This window comes from Hypanus sabinus, chromosome 7 (genome assembly GCF_030144855.1).
Source record: "Hypanus sabinus isolate sHypSab1 chromosome 7, sHypSab1.hap1, whole genome shotgun sequence".
Taxonomy (NCBI): domain Eukaryota; kingdom Metazoa; phylum Chordata; class Chondrichthyes; order Myliobatiformes; family Dasyatidae; genus Hypanus; species Hypanus sabinus.
In genome coordinates, this window is record NC_082712.1 from 139628713 (window position 1) to 139644345 (window position 15633).

The window sequence follows — 15633 nt, forward strand, 5'->3', positions numbered from 1 at the left end:
GCCAACCAACCAACATAATTAAAATGATAAATATCTCCTCAACCAACAATTCTCCATCCTTCCATTCATGCACTGCCCAACTCTTTCTTTTCTAAAGTTCTTAAATATACAGTAGTTTCCCAGATTCATACCCATTTGCCTAAAACTCCATAAAATTTAAATCCCTAAAATTAAGTTTCTGTCATAGCCTCAGGGCCGAATCAACCTTTATCAAAATTACCAATGAGATACCATGTGACTGACATTCTATTCCTTGTGGTCATTACCCACCAGCAACTATGGCCATGTTACCCTCCTCCATTGCCTCTCAATTATAATCTCCATCACTGGGTACCTAACCTGTTGTGCTTCACTCCTTCTTTACAACACATTTAACAGCTACTCTCATACATTCTTTTTATTCATTTGATGCAGTTTTAAACTTAAAGATTTCACTATATTAGAGATGGAAAATAAACTCAATATTTTTCCAAAGTGTGCATTTCACTTGAGTTCTTCCAAATTGGTATGCAGTAATCCTGGACATCTTGCTGCCTGGTCTCTGGAATCAATATAACATTTTTCACTGTTCAGAAATATCAGAGATTATAATTCTTAATCAGGTCCATTTCCCATACACAGCTGATACCAGTTAATGGAGGGGTGCTTAATGGGGGAATTACTTTACAGACAACATTTTCTCAGGCACCAATTAATTTTCAGTATACATAAATCAGTTTTGATGGATTTTGTTTAATGGGAACAATCTAATGTAATGGGACAACTCAAGTGCATGCTAATTAATAGGATTTGACTGTAAACGAGGAGGACAGTAGGTTGTCGAAAGAGTCACAGAAGCTGCTTCATAGGTAAATACCCTGCCTGATTTGAAAATTTGGGAATGCAGTTTTTCCTTTTAATACAAAAATAATAAAATGCCTTTTTCTTTGATGTGCATTTTCTGCACCACAATTCCTGAGGAGACTTTGGATTGGAGAGGGAGAGAGGGAGGGAGTGAGGGAGTGAGGGAGGGAGGGAGAGGGAGAGAGAGGGAGGGGGAGAGGGAGTGAGGGAGGGAGGGAGAGGGAGAGGGAGAGGGAGAGGGAGAGAGAGGGAGGGGGAGGGGGAGAGGGAGAGGGAGAGGGAGAGGGAGAGGGAGAGGGAGAGGGAGAGGGAGAGAGAGAGAGAGAGAGAGAGAGAGAGAGAGAGAGAGAGAGAGAGAGAGAGAGAGAGAGAGAGAGTTTAAAAGAAGCAAGTGGAGGCAGTTGCCACATTTTGCATGCCACAGTTCCCAAGGAAACATTGGATTGCTTAGTGGGAAAGAGAGTTTAAAAGAAGAGAGCGGGGGCAGTCACCACTGTTCCCAAGGAGACATTAGATTGCATAGTGGGAGAAAGAGTTTAAAGGTATCTAGCAGGGGCAGTTGCCATATTTTTGCATGCCACAGTTCACAAGGAGATTTCGGATTGCACAGAGGGAGAGAGTGTTTAAAAAATGCGAGAAGGGGCATTTTGCATACAGCAGTTCTGAAGAGTAGAGGGAAAGAAAGTGTTAGAGAACCAAAAAGGTCAGTCAGCACTTTCTGCATGCCAGCCACACTTTTCGAGATTTCGGATTGCGTAGAGGGAGAATTTTAAAGAAGCAAGCGGGAGTAGTTGGCACATTTTGTGCACCACCATTCCTGAGTGTGCATAGCAAGGCCAATAAAAAGAAGTTAGGTTTAAGAAGAATGGACATTGTGGGAGTGGGAAGCAGTGGCTTTGTTCCATTGAGATTTTGGCAGAGAGAATTTTGACTGTAGATGGATTTTTTTTCAATATTTATTCTTTCTGTCTTTCTTATTGCACATTTAGAGCAGTGGTGATGCTAGGCAGAGTAGTGGAATGCTCCTCTGGCAGGATGTGGGAAGGCAGGGAGACCTCTAGTGTCCCTGATGACTACACCTGCAAGAAGTGCATCCAGCTGCAGCTCCTGACAGACTATGTTAAGGAGTTGGAGCTGGAACCAGATGAACTCTGGATCATTCAGGATGCTGAGGGGTTGGTAGACAGGACATTCAGTGAGGTAGTCACACTCAAGGTGCAGTACACAGGTAACTGGGTGTCAGGAAGGAGAAAGGAGACGGATAGATGGTACAGAGCAGCCCTGTTGCCATTGCCTTCAGAAACAAATATGCTGTTTTGGATAATGTTGGGCTGATGACCTAGCAGAGGAAAGTCGCTGTGGTCAGGTCTCTGTCACTGACTCTGGCGCTGTGGCTTTGATGGGAAGGGAGGAGAAGAGGAGTGTTGTAGTGATGGTTGATTGATTGGTTAGGGGAATAGAAATGAGGTTCTGCAGATGAGAATGAGTATCCTGGATGGTATGTTGCCTCCCAGTGCCAGGGTCAGGGACATCTCGGATCGACTCTACAGCATTCTTAAGAGTGATCGTAAGCTGCCAGAGTTAAAAGTCCAATGACATGGGTAGGAGAGGTGATGATGTCCTGCAATGTGCGTTCAGGGAGTTAGTTGCTAAGCCAAAGGATTGGACCTCCAGTTGTGAACTCAGTATACTACACATCCCACGTGCTAGTGAGGCCAGAAATAGAATTTGCATGCAGTTTAGCACATGACTAAGGAGATGGTACAGGAGGGAGGGCTTCAGAGTTTTGGATAATGGACTCTCTTGCAGGGAAATTGGGATCTGTGCAGAAGGAACAGGTTTCACCTCAAATGGAGGGGGACTAATATCCTCGCGGGTGGGGGTGTGTTTAATCTAGAGTTGCAGGGGGAAGGGAACCAGAGTGCCATAACAGATAGGGGAGTGGTTGAGGATAAAGATGTTATTAAGCCTACATACTATGTCAGGAATCAAAAGGTTGAGCCTGGTGGGTCTAATGTCCTGAGCTGAGTATACTTCTATGCAAGCAGTGCTGTAAACAAGGCCAATGAGCTTAGGGCATGGATCAGTGCTTGGAATTATAACATTGTAGCCGTTAGAGAGACTTGGTTGCAGGAGGGGCAGGACGGCCAGCTCACTGTTCCGAGGTTCCATTGTTGTAGCCATGACAGAGCAAGAAGGATTAAAGGGGGAGGGCTGGCATTACTAGTCAGGGAAAACGTCATGGCAGTGTTCAGTCAGGAAGGACTGGAGAGCTCTGTTGTAGGGGTTCATGGGTAGAACCGTGGAATTAGAAATGTACTACCACGTTAATGGGATTATATTATAGACCACCCAACAATCTGCAGGATTTAGAAGAGCAAATTGGTAGAGACATCGCAGACTGTTACAAGAAACATAAGGTTGTGCAGTAGGTGATATTAACTTTCTATATATTTACTGGGACTCCCGTACAGTAAAAGTGCTGGATGGGAAGAAGTCTTTAGTCAATACATACAAGTCCCAACTAGGGAGAGTGAGATACTATATCTCCTATCAGGGAATGAGACAGGGCAGATGACAAATATTTGTGTATGGGAACACTTGGCATTTCTGTGATTATAATGCCATTAGTTTCAATGTAATTATGGAAAAGGATGTGCCTGGTCCTTAGAAACATAGAAGCATAGAAAACATACATCACAATACAGGCCCTTCAGCCCACAAAGCTGTGCTGAACGTCCCTACCTTAGAACTACCTAGGTTTTACCTATAGCCTTCTATTTTTCTAAGCTTCATGTAGCCATCCAGGAGTCTCTTAAAAGACCCTATCATTTCCACTGCTGGCAGCCCATTCTATGCACTCACCATTCTCTGCGTAAAAAAAACTTACACCTGACACCTTTTCTGTACCTACTTCCAAGCACCTTAAAACTATGCCCTGTCATGCTAGTCCTTGTGTTGAGATTTGAAAATGGAGAAAGATATTTGATGGTATCAGAAAGGATCTGGCAAGTGTGGGTTGGTGCAGGTCGTTTTTTGGCAAATGTGTACTTGATAAGTGCAAGGCCTTCAAAAATGAAATTTTGACAGTACAGGTTTTGTGTGTTCTTGTCACAATAAAAGGTAAGAACAACAGTTTTATGGAACTTTGGTTTTTGAGAGATATTGAAGCCCTGATTAAGTAAAAGAAGGAGGTGCACAGAAAGTCTAGGCAGGTAAGAACAAATGAGGTACTTGAGAAGTGTAAGAAACGCAAGAGGACGCTTAAGAAGGAAATCAGGAGGGCTAGAAGAAGCCATGCGGTTGCTCTCGCAGAGAAGGTGAAAGAGAATCCTAAGGGGTTCGACAGATATATTAAGAACAAGCAGATAGCAAGGGACAAAATTGGTTCCCTGGAATATCAGTGATAATTTACGTGTTGAGCCAAATGAGATGGGAATGCTCTTAAATGGATTTTTTTTTTGCAATCTGTATTTACTTGAGAGATGGACGCAGATTCCATAGAACGAAGGCAAAGCAACAGCGAGGACATGGGATTATACAGTCTCTAGTTCCTCCCACATTCCAAAGACATACGGATCATTAGGTTATTTGGTCATATGTAACTGAGTGACACAGGCTGCTTGGGCCGGAACGACCCGCTTCTACATTGTATCTTTAAAAAAAAATAAAAAGAATCTCAACCAACTATTTGGAGGGGTATCTATGGCTCTGAGGAATACAAATCTACAGGCCCCTTTCAGAACACTGTTTCTGCTGCTCCAACATTGCTTTGCCAGTCACCCATCAACCAGGAGGCCCAGATTGCGACCACTCACAGTGAAGTCAGGCCATCCAGTTCCTGAGCAACTCAAGGCCACTTTCTACAGTCATCTGTAACCTCTTCCACCCCAAGGGGGTGAGCATCCAGCTGCTGAGGGGTGGGGGAGAACTTCACAGAAGTAGTGTGAAATATAAAACTAAGTAGTTGTGCAGTGTAATGAGGGGAGCATTTTCACAACCTACTTCCCAGTGGGCCAGGAGTGAAGGAGATGGAAACTGCCAGCACAGGCAGAAGGTGCCATCTGTTCGAGTGCAAGTCAAATTCAGAATCAGAATCAAGTTTAATATCACTGGCATATGTTGTGAAATTAGTTGTCTTGTCGCAGTGGTACATTGCAATACGTAATAATGTATCAAATATTATAAATTACAATAAGGACTATATATATATGTGTTTGTGTGTGTGTGTGTGTGTGTGTGTGTGTGTGTGTGTGTGTGTGTGTGTGTGTATGTGTATATAAATATATATATATAAAAATAAGCAGTAATAAAGTAATAAATAATAATTAAGTATAATAAATTAATTAAATTAATTATATTAAATTAAAAAGAAAGAAAAAGTAGTGAGCTAGTGTACATGGGTTCATTGTCCAATCAGAAATCTGACAGCAGAGAGAAAGGAGCTGTTCCTGAAATGTTAAGTGTGTGTCTTTAGGTTCCTGTAACTCAATCCTTGATGGTTACAATGATGAGTGCATGTCCTGGGTGACAGGGGTCCTTAGTGATGGATTTCACCTTTTTGAAGCATCACCATTTGAAGCTGTCACAGTGCTGGGGAGGCTAGTGTCATGATGGAGCTGCCCGTGTTTATAACTTCCTGCAGCTTTTTCCGGTCCAGTGCAGCACACCCTCTATTCCAGATGATACAACCAGTTAGAATGTTCTCATCTGTAAATGTCTGCCAGTGACACGTCTGTTCAAGCTCTTGGTAAAATATAGCTGGTCTCTTGCCTTCTTTATAATTGCATCAATATGTTGGGCCCAAGATAGATCTTCAGAGATGTTGACAACCAGGAACTTGAAACTATTCACCCTTTCCACGGCTGATTCTTCCACAGACAATTCCTTGGTCTTACTGACGTTGAGTGCAAGTTTGTTGTTGTGACATCACATTACCAGCTGATCTGTTTCACTCCTGTATGCCTCCATGTCACCATCTGAAATTCTGTCAATAATAGTTCTGTCTCTGGTAAATTTATAGATAGCACTTGAGCTGTGCCTAGCTACACAGTTGTGGGTGCAGAGAGAGTGGAGCAGTCTGTTAAGCACACAGCCTTGAGATGCACCTGTGTTGATTGTCAGCAAGGAAGAGATGTGATTTCTGATCCACACTGACTGTGGTCTCCCGATAAGGAGGTCAAAAATCCAGTTACAGATGGAGATACAGAGGTCCAAGTTTAGGAGCTTGTTGATTAGAACCAAGGGCAGGACTGTGTTGAACGCTGAACTATAATCAATAAAGAGCAGCCTGATGTAGATATTGCTATTATCCAGGCGATCAAAGGCTGAAAGGAGAGACAGTGAGTTTGCATCCCTTGCAGAGCTATTGTGGTGATTGGCAGATTGCAGCAAGTCGAGGTTGTTGCTTATGCAGCAGGTGATTCTGGCCATGACCAACCTTTCAAAGCTCTCATCACAGTAGTTGTCAGTGCAACTGGACGACAGTCGTTGAAGCAGCTCACACTGGCTGTCTCGGGTACTGGTATGATTGTCACCCTTTTGAAGCAGGTGGCAACCTCCGACAACAGCAGTGACAGATTAAAGATATCCTTGAACACTCCTGCCAGTTGGCTGATACAAGTTATCTGTGTCCTACCAGGACCTGATGCCTTGAGAGGGTTTACCCTCTTGTAAAATGTTCTGATGTTGGCCTCTGAGATAGAGCTCACATGGTCATCAGATGCTGACGGGATTTGCACCTGTATAGTTTTATTCTCCCTTTCAAAGAATGCATAGAATATGTTGAGTTCATCTGGGAGTGAAGCATCCCAGTCATTCATTATGTTAGCTTTGCCTTGTAGGAAGTAATTGCCTGCAAACCTTGCCAGAGCTGATATATATCTGATTGCATCTCTAGTTTTTCTAACAATTCTAACAATTGGAATTGTTTTCTCACTCTTAAAGTAGCCTTCTGTAGGTCGTACCTAGACTTCTTGTGTAGTTCTGGATCACCGGTCTTGAATGTCACAGAGGGAGCCCCCAGCAGACCACAATTTCCTGCCTGTGCCAAGTGCTAATGAGCGCAAGAATAGCATGATCAGGCATATTAACGGATGGCTGAGAGACTGGTGTAGGGAGCAGGGCTTCTTCTGGGGGAGGTACTGATGCACCATCAATAACTCTCGGAGACTGGAAGTGAACAATAGGCTTTTATTAACAGCGAAAAGGGAGCACAACATCTCGAAGACTGAGGGAGGAGCAGTGCCCCAATCGCCTTCATACAGGGGTCTGTGGGAGGAGCCACAGGAGCAGTCAGCAGGGGGGCGTGTCCAGACAGGTATACATAGTTTACCACAGGTACGACCTGTACAAAAAGGATGGGTTACACCTGAACCCAAAGGGGTCCAATATCCTATCAGGCAGATGATGCAATAGAGCTGTTAGGGAGGGTTTAAACTAATTTGGCAGGGCGATGGGAACCAGAGTGATAGGACTGAAGAAGTGGAAAGTAGAAATATATCAAAGATAGCGTGCAACAGAGATGATAGAAAGGAAAGGCAGGAGATGAGGCATAACCACAGCCAGTGGGATGAGTTACAGGGCAATAGAGGTGTGTCACAGGTAAACAGAAAGCAACAGGTACTGGACTGAAAGTGTTATATTTGAATGCACGCAGCATAAGAAACAAAATGGACGATCTTAAAATACAGCAACAGATTGGCAAGTATGACATTGTGGCCATCTCTAAAATTTGGCTAATTTGCAATTGGGAGCTGAGCATCCAAGGATATACAGTGCATAGCAAAAATAGGTTAGTGAGGAAAGGAGGTGGTATGAGCCTGTGTATAAGAAATAATATTAAATCATTAGAAAGGGAAGACATAGGATCTGAAGGTGTAGTCTCTATGGGCTGAGTTAAGAAATAGCAAGTGTAAAAGAACCCTAATGGCAGTTGTATGCCTCCAAACAGCAGTCAGGACATGGATTAAAAATTACAGCCGGAGATAGAAAAGGTGTGTCAGAAAGGCAATGTCATGATAATCGTTGGGGATTTTAACATGAAAGTGGATTGGGAAAACCAGGTCAGTACTGGACCTCAAGAGAGAGAATTTGTAGAATGTCTAACGGATGGCTTTTTAGAACAGCTTCTTGTTGAGCCTACTTGGGGATTGACTGTGTGGATTGGGTGTTTTGCAATGATCCAGAGGTGATAAGAGAGTATAAGGATAAGGAACCCTTAGGGAACAGTGATCACAATCTGATTGAGTTCACTTTGAAATTTGAGGAGAAACTAAAATCCAGTGGGTCGGTATTTCAGTGGAATAAAAGAAATTACAATGGCATGAGAGGGGAAGCAGCCAAAGTTGACTGGAAAGGGGCACTAGCAGGAAGGACAGCAGAGCAGCAATGGCTGGAATTTCTGCAAAAAATGAAGGAAGTGCAAGATAGATATATTCCAAATAAGACAAGGAATGGAAGAAGGACACGACTGTAGCTGACATGTGAAGTCAGGGCCAAAGTAAAAGCAAAAGAGACGGCATACAAGGAAGCCAAAGCTAGTGGAAAGATAGAGGATTAGGAAGCTTTTAAAAACTTGCAGAAGGAAACTAAGAAGGTCATTAGGAAGGAAAGATGAATTATGAAAGGAAGCTGGTGACTAATATCAAAGAAGATACTGAAAGCTTTTTTAAGTATATAAGGTAAAAGAGAGTCAAGGGTAGATATAGAAGCAACAGAAAATGACGCTGCAGATATTGTAATGAGAGACAAAGAGATGGCAGAGGAACTGAATGCGTATTTTGCAACAGTCTGCAGTATACCAGACTTTCAAGAGTGTCAAGGAAGTGAAGTATGTGCAGTGAAAATTATGACCGAGAAGGTGCTCAGGAAGATTACTGGTTTGAGGGTGGATAAATCTTCTGGACCTGATGGAATGTACCCATGGGTTCTGAAGGAAGTAGATGGAGAGATTGCAGAGACATGAACAATGATCTTTCAAGAATCAACAGATTCTGGCATTGTACCGGATGACTGGAAAATTACGAACATTGTTCTGCTATTTAAAAAGAGTGTGAGACTACAAAAAGGATACTATAGACCTGTTAGCCTGACATCAGTGGTTGGGAAGTTGTTGGAATTGATTGTTAGGAATGTGGTTACGGACTACCTGGAGACACATGACAAGATAAGCCAAAGCCTGCATGGTTTCCTGAAAGGAAAATCCTGCCTAACAAACCTACTATAATTTTTTGAGGAAATTAATAGCAGGTTAGACAAAGGAGATGCTGTAGATACTTGGATTTTCAGGAGGCCTTTGACAAGGTGCCGCTCATGAGGCTGATTAGCAAGATAAGAGACCTTGGAATTACAGGGAAGTTACTAGCATGTATGGAGCATTGGGTGATCAGCAGAAAACTGAGAATGGGAATGAAGGAATCCTACTCTGGCTGGCTGCTGGTTATCAGTAGAGTTCCACAGGAATCGGTGTTGAGACCACTGCTTTTTGCGATGTAAGTCAATGATATGGACAATGGGATTATTGGATTTGTGGCTAAATTTGCTGATGATACAAAGACAGGTGGAGGTAGTGTTGAGGAAACAGAGAGCCTGCAGAGAGTCTTAGATAGTTTTGGGAAATGAGCAAAGAAGTGGCAAATGAAATACAATGTTGGAAAGTGTATGGTCATGCACTTTGGTGGAAGAAATAAATGGGCAGACTATTATTTAGATGGGGGGAGAATTCAAAATGCAGAGAATTCAAAATGCAGAGAAGCAAAGGGATTTGTGAGTCCTTGTGCAGTATACTGTAAAGGTTAACCTCCAGGTTGAGTCGGTGGTGAAGAAGGCAAAGGCAATTTCTAGAGGCACAGAATATAAGAGCAGGGATCTGATGTTGAGGCTCTAAAAGGCACTCGTGAGACCACACGGAGTATTCTGTGTAGTTTTGGGTTCCTTATTTTAGAAAGGATATACTGACATTGGAGAGGGTTCAGAGAAGATTCACTAGCATGATTTCAGGAATGAAAGGGCTACTGTATGAAGAACGTTTGGCAGCACTTACGCTGCATTCCCTGGAGTTCAGGAGAATGAGAGGGAAATCTCATAGAAACATTTTGAATGTTAAAAGACCTGAAGAGATTAGATATGGCAAAGTTAGTTCCCATGGTAGAGGAGTCTAGGGCACAACTTCAGGATTGAAGGACATCCATTTAGAACTGAGATGTGGAGAAATTACTTTAGTCAGGGGGTGGTAAATCTGTGGAATTTGTTGCCATGAGTAGCTGCGGAGGACAAGTCATTGGGTGCATTTAAGGCAGAGATAGATAGGTTCTTGATTAGCCAGGGCATCAAAGGGTACGGGGAGAAGGCAAAGGAGTGGGGATGATTGGAAGAATTGGATCATCCCATGCTTAAATGGCAGAGCAGACTCGATGGGCTAAATGGCCTATTTCTGCTCGTAAATCTTATGGTGTTATGGTCTTACAAATCTCCTGGTACATCCATGGCTTTTTATTTGGGTCTCTCTGGTATGCGCTCGAAGGCACACTCTGATCCACACGGTTCCTAGTGAAGTCACTGACAACTGTGGCATTTTCATTCACATTTGAAGATGAATCCCTGAATATTTTCCAGTCCACTGACTCAAAGCAGTCCCGTAAGCACTTCTTTGCTTCCCTTGACCGTTCCTTCTTGGTCCTCACTACTGATGCTGCAATCTTTAATTGTTGCTTATACACTGTGTATAGTCAGGTGATCAGACTTCCCTATGTCCCGGGAATGGGATAGCACAGTAAGAATTGTTGATGGTGGTCTAACAGAGGTCAAGTGTGATGGCTCCACTGGTTCCACAGGTGATATGTTGGTGATAATTGTTCAGAGTCTTTTTCAAACCTCACCTACAATGATTGGCAAAGCATCAAGATGTGCTGTTTCATGACTACTAATAACAGTGTTCAACTCCTCCAGTACTTATCTGACACTGGGCAGAGGTGGAACATACACTGCTACCAGGAAAACAGTGGAAAACTGACAGAGAAAATGGACGGCATTTGACCGCTAGATGTTCCAGTTCAGGTGAGTAGGATTGAAACAGAAATATCATGTCTGTGCATCACGATCATAAAGCATATTCCCTCTCCTCTATCTTTAAACCACCCAGCGGTTCTGTCTTTGTGGTGAATGGTGAAAACCTTGGGCTGCAGTGCAGCATCTGAAATGGAAAGGCTGAGCTATGTTTCCATCAGTCAAGCTGGACAGCAGACCCTGATGTCCCTTTGGTACTGCCATCTTGCTCTGATGTCTTCAATATTATATTCCAGAAACTACATTTGCTACAGGGTAGGTGGGGTCAGGGTCTAAGGCTTCTATGTTTCAGTAGTACCTGTAGCCCCACATGCCTTCCGTGCTTCCTTTTTATTTGAAGGGGAATTGCAACCTGATCCTGCAGTCAGGATTCTGCACATTTTGAGGACTGGTAGATTTTTAAAATACTTTAAAGCAATGTTGTTTACTTAATTTTAAATATTCTCCATGGAAGTAAACCATGCTGTTGTTTTCTTAAACAAAGGAGTTGAAATTTTGATTTTTCCTTCTGCTGAACCCCCACTCTATTGTCTCATTCCTATCCACACCCTAATTCCTTCATTAGATTATTTGCTGTAAAGCACTTTAGAATCTCCTGAAGTTTCAGATGATTAAATCTTTAATTTTTCCATGTTTTCATCAAGGAATTTATCGTTTTTCTAAACATTTTTAACATATGATCACACTTCTCCACCTAACTCCCACCAAGGGGTTTGAACCTTTTCTGAAAAGCTTAAAAGCCTTCTACTGCACATACAGTAGTCATCATTCAACATAATGGAGTCAAACCCTGCTAAGATGATTGAGTTGAAAGTAGCTTGTAGCTGTCTTTTCATTAATGTTACGAAGCAATCAAATGAGAACTGTCAACTAGCCCTTTAATTCAATGTGAATCTGAACAAAATTGTTAGTAATATATAATTAATTAAAATGTAAAGGCATTCAGTTAGTAGCTATTGAATCACACTATTCTGTGACTAAATATCAAAAGATTGCATGCACTGAACTGTTTAGTGGTTTGACACATTTATTTCACATAGTATCTTAATCCTAAACACTTTTGCAGCTCACACAATGTTATGATTTGTAAATGCATTCCCTAACGTGGAATTAAACTGCCAGGTAGAATTATGATTTGTGGAGTTTTAAAAAAGAATAACTTCTTTTTACAGCAAACAGCATTATGTTTATTCATAACCTCAGCATGTCCCAAAACATATTCCAGCCTTTGGAGCACTGTAGGCAACGCTGCCGTTGTAAGTAGAGACTGGCTGTTGAGCACTACACTTGATTTCAGGCAGGAAGGAAAGAAAAATGTTGACAGGGTCTATGGTCTTAAACGGTGACCCACTGGACAACGCACACATCTCGGTAACAGTATATCACTGCATTGAGCTTTTCAAAGCTAGTTGGGAACTGTATCTTACTATTAGTTAAAATAATTCACAAGTGCAGAGGAAGTACTAAAGTACTTCCCCCGTCCATCTCCGCTCACAAAAATTACATTTAAATCATTCTATGAAATTAGTCATAAATAGTGTTTACTTGCAAAGTTTACAGATTTACATTATAATGAGCATCAAGATGACTCATGCTTTCTAATTAATAAATTTTCACTAAACCTCATTTAGCATTAAGGTTAATTTTATATATAGCACTGCTGGGAGAATGACTGATCGGACAGGTTGGTTCAATTAGCTGTGCATTCATCTACTGATCAAAGGTTTATAAATTGGAGCCCCTCTGCAGGACATGAGCACATAGTGCAGGCTCTCAACCCTCGCAGCAACTGAGGATATTCTGCATTGTCAGAGATATTCCCTTTCAAATAGAATTTTTCATACCCACTCTCATTGATTTCAAAGATCCGACAGCAATGCTTGAATAACAACAGAAAGTCCCCCAGTTAACTTGCCATTCATCCTCCCTCAGCCAAACAAACAAATTAATAGCTACTTTATGTGTTTTGCAGATTGCCTCATGCACTTAGGGGGGAATAAACCTACACTCTATTTTATGTAGAGTGAAAAATAAACTGCTGGAAGAACTTAGCAGATTGAGCAGCATCTATAGGGGAGGGAAAGAATTGGTGAATATTTCAGATCAAAATCCTGGATGAGGATTGCATCTCCATATTGTACATGGATGCCAAGTGCATGGTTCAGACTATGGGCATGGTTTATAGAGTGAAACAGCATGGAATCAGGCCAGAAAGCCCACCACATCTATTGAGATTCCAAATCAGGTTTAATAAGAGTGGCATATATTACTATATTTGTTGTATATATAAATAAGTAGCACCAACAGAGAACAAAAATAGTGAGGAAATATGCATGGGTTCAATGTCCATTCATAACTCTGATTGATGGCAGAGGGTAAGAAGCTGTTCTTAAAATTTTGGGCGGGTGTCTTCAGGCACCTGTACTTCCTCCTCAATGGTAGCAATAAGAAGAGGGCATGAGGCCAGTGCAGATCAGAAATAACATATCCTTCTCACTGACAATCAACTTCACCACACCTCAAGGATGCATGCTTAGCCCAAAGGTACGTCCTGGCTGCTGGTGGTTCTTAATGAAAGATACTGCCTTCCTGAAGCATCACCTTCTGAAAATATCCTCAATACTGGGAAGCCAATGCCCATGATGGAACTGGCTGGTTTGTAACTTTCTGCAGCTTTCCCTAATCTCTGCAGTGGCCCCTCCATTGCAGACAATGATGCAACCAGTTAGAACCCTCTCCATGGTTCATCTGTAGAAATTTGCAAGAGTCTTTGGTGACATACCAAGTCTCCTCAAACTCTGAGTGAAATATAGCCACTGTCGTGCATTCTTTATAACTGCATCAATATGTTGAGCCCAGGAAAGATCTTCAGAGATTTTAACAGCCAGGTAATTAAAACTGGTCACCCTTTCCACTGATGATCACTTCACGAGGACTAGTGTGTTCCCATAACTCCCACTTCCTGTAGTCCACAATCAATTCAAGATTATTGTTGCAACACCTCTCAACCAGTTGATCTATTTCACTCCTGTATGCCTCCTATTCACCATCTGAAATTCTGCCAACAATAATTGTATCATTGGCAAACTGATTGATGGTGTTTGAGCTGTGTTTAGCCACACAGTTGTGGGTCTAGAGTAGTGGGCTAAGCATGCATCCTCGAGGTGTGACAATGTTAATTGTCTGTGAGGAGGAGATGTTATTTCTGGTTTGCACTGGCTGTGATGGGGAAAACAGGAATCCAGTTGCAAAAGGAATTCGAGTTCAAAGTATATTTAAGGAACATTTATTATCAAAACATGTATTGTCTGTACAACCTGGTGATTCATCTTCTTGCAGGTATTGAATTGAATTGAATTGACTTTATTTCTTACATCCTTCACATGCACGAGGAGTAGAAATCTTTACGTCTCCATCTAAATGTGCAATCACAGTAATTTATAATAAATAGAACAGTCAATGTAATATAGAGTACATTCAAATCAGCATGAGTTAATCAGTCTGATGGCCTGGTAGAAGAAGCTGTCCTGGAGCCCGTTGGTCCTGGCTTTTATGCTCCGGTATGGCTTCCTGGATGGTAGCAGCTGGAATAGACTGTGGTTGGGATGGTTTGGGACCCAAATGATCCTACGGGCCCTTTTTTACACACCTGTCCTTGTAAATATCCTGAATCATGGGAAGTTCACAACTACAATGTGCTGGGCTGTCTGCACCACTCTCTGCAGTGTCCTGTGATTAAGGGAGGTACACCACAAAGTGAAGAAACATAATAGAATACATTCAAAGAAAAACCCCAGATAACAAGAACATCAAGCAACCAATGTGTGAAAAAAGAACAAATCGTGCAAACAATAAAAAATAAATAAATAACATTAATCATAGAGTCCCAAAAGGTGAGTCCTCAGCGTTGTGCCAATGGTCACAGGCCACAGCTGTAGAGTTAGTTCAGTGCTGAAGCACCCCAATCAAATCACGCAAATAGTTAAAAAAGAAGTAAACAAAAAAACACAAGGAACATGAGCTACACAGTCCTCGAAGCGAGTCCATAATGGTGGAGCACATACAGTGTTGAAGCAAGCCAGTTCAGAAGACTGATGGGTTGCAATTGTCACCCATTCCCAAACCTGGCCACTTGCGACCCGAGACACCTGCACCTGGAGCCCGCCAGCAGCAACAAGAGAGGCCAGCAAACACGGCGCGTAACACCTGTTCGTTTTCCGCTCTCGATTTTAACCTTGCTTGACACTTTAATCAGTGCAGAGTAATGGAGCCAGCCACGGGTAAGTGTCCGCCATCAGAATCTCATTTACACCCAGGATATCGCAGAAGCACCAGATCATTCAGTTAGCCCAAAAATGCATTCTTAAAAGGAAAGTTACAGGCTGAAATCCATTGCAGTTCAGAAGAAGTATATTTAGAAGTAGGAAAGTATCCAGTAGTCCAGAAGGAAGGGTATCCATCTGTTAGTCACTGGCACCATCTTGCTGGAGGTATAGAGGCTCACGTTTTGGAGCTTGTTGAATTGCACTGAGGGTTGATGGTGTTGAACTTTGATATGTAATGAGTAAATAGCAGCCTGACAAAGGTATTGCTATTGTCCAGGTGATCCCAAGTCCAGTGGAGAGCCAGTGAGATTTCATCCATTTAGACTATTTTGACGATAGGCAAATTGCAGCGGGACCAGGTCCTTGCTTAGGAAGTGTACACTGAGAAGTCAGTACTCAT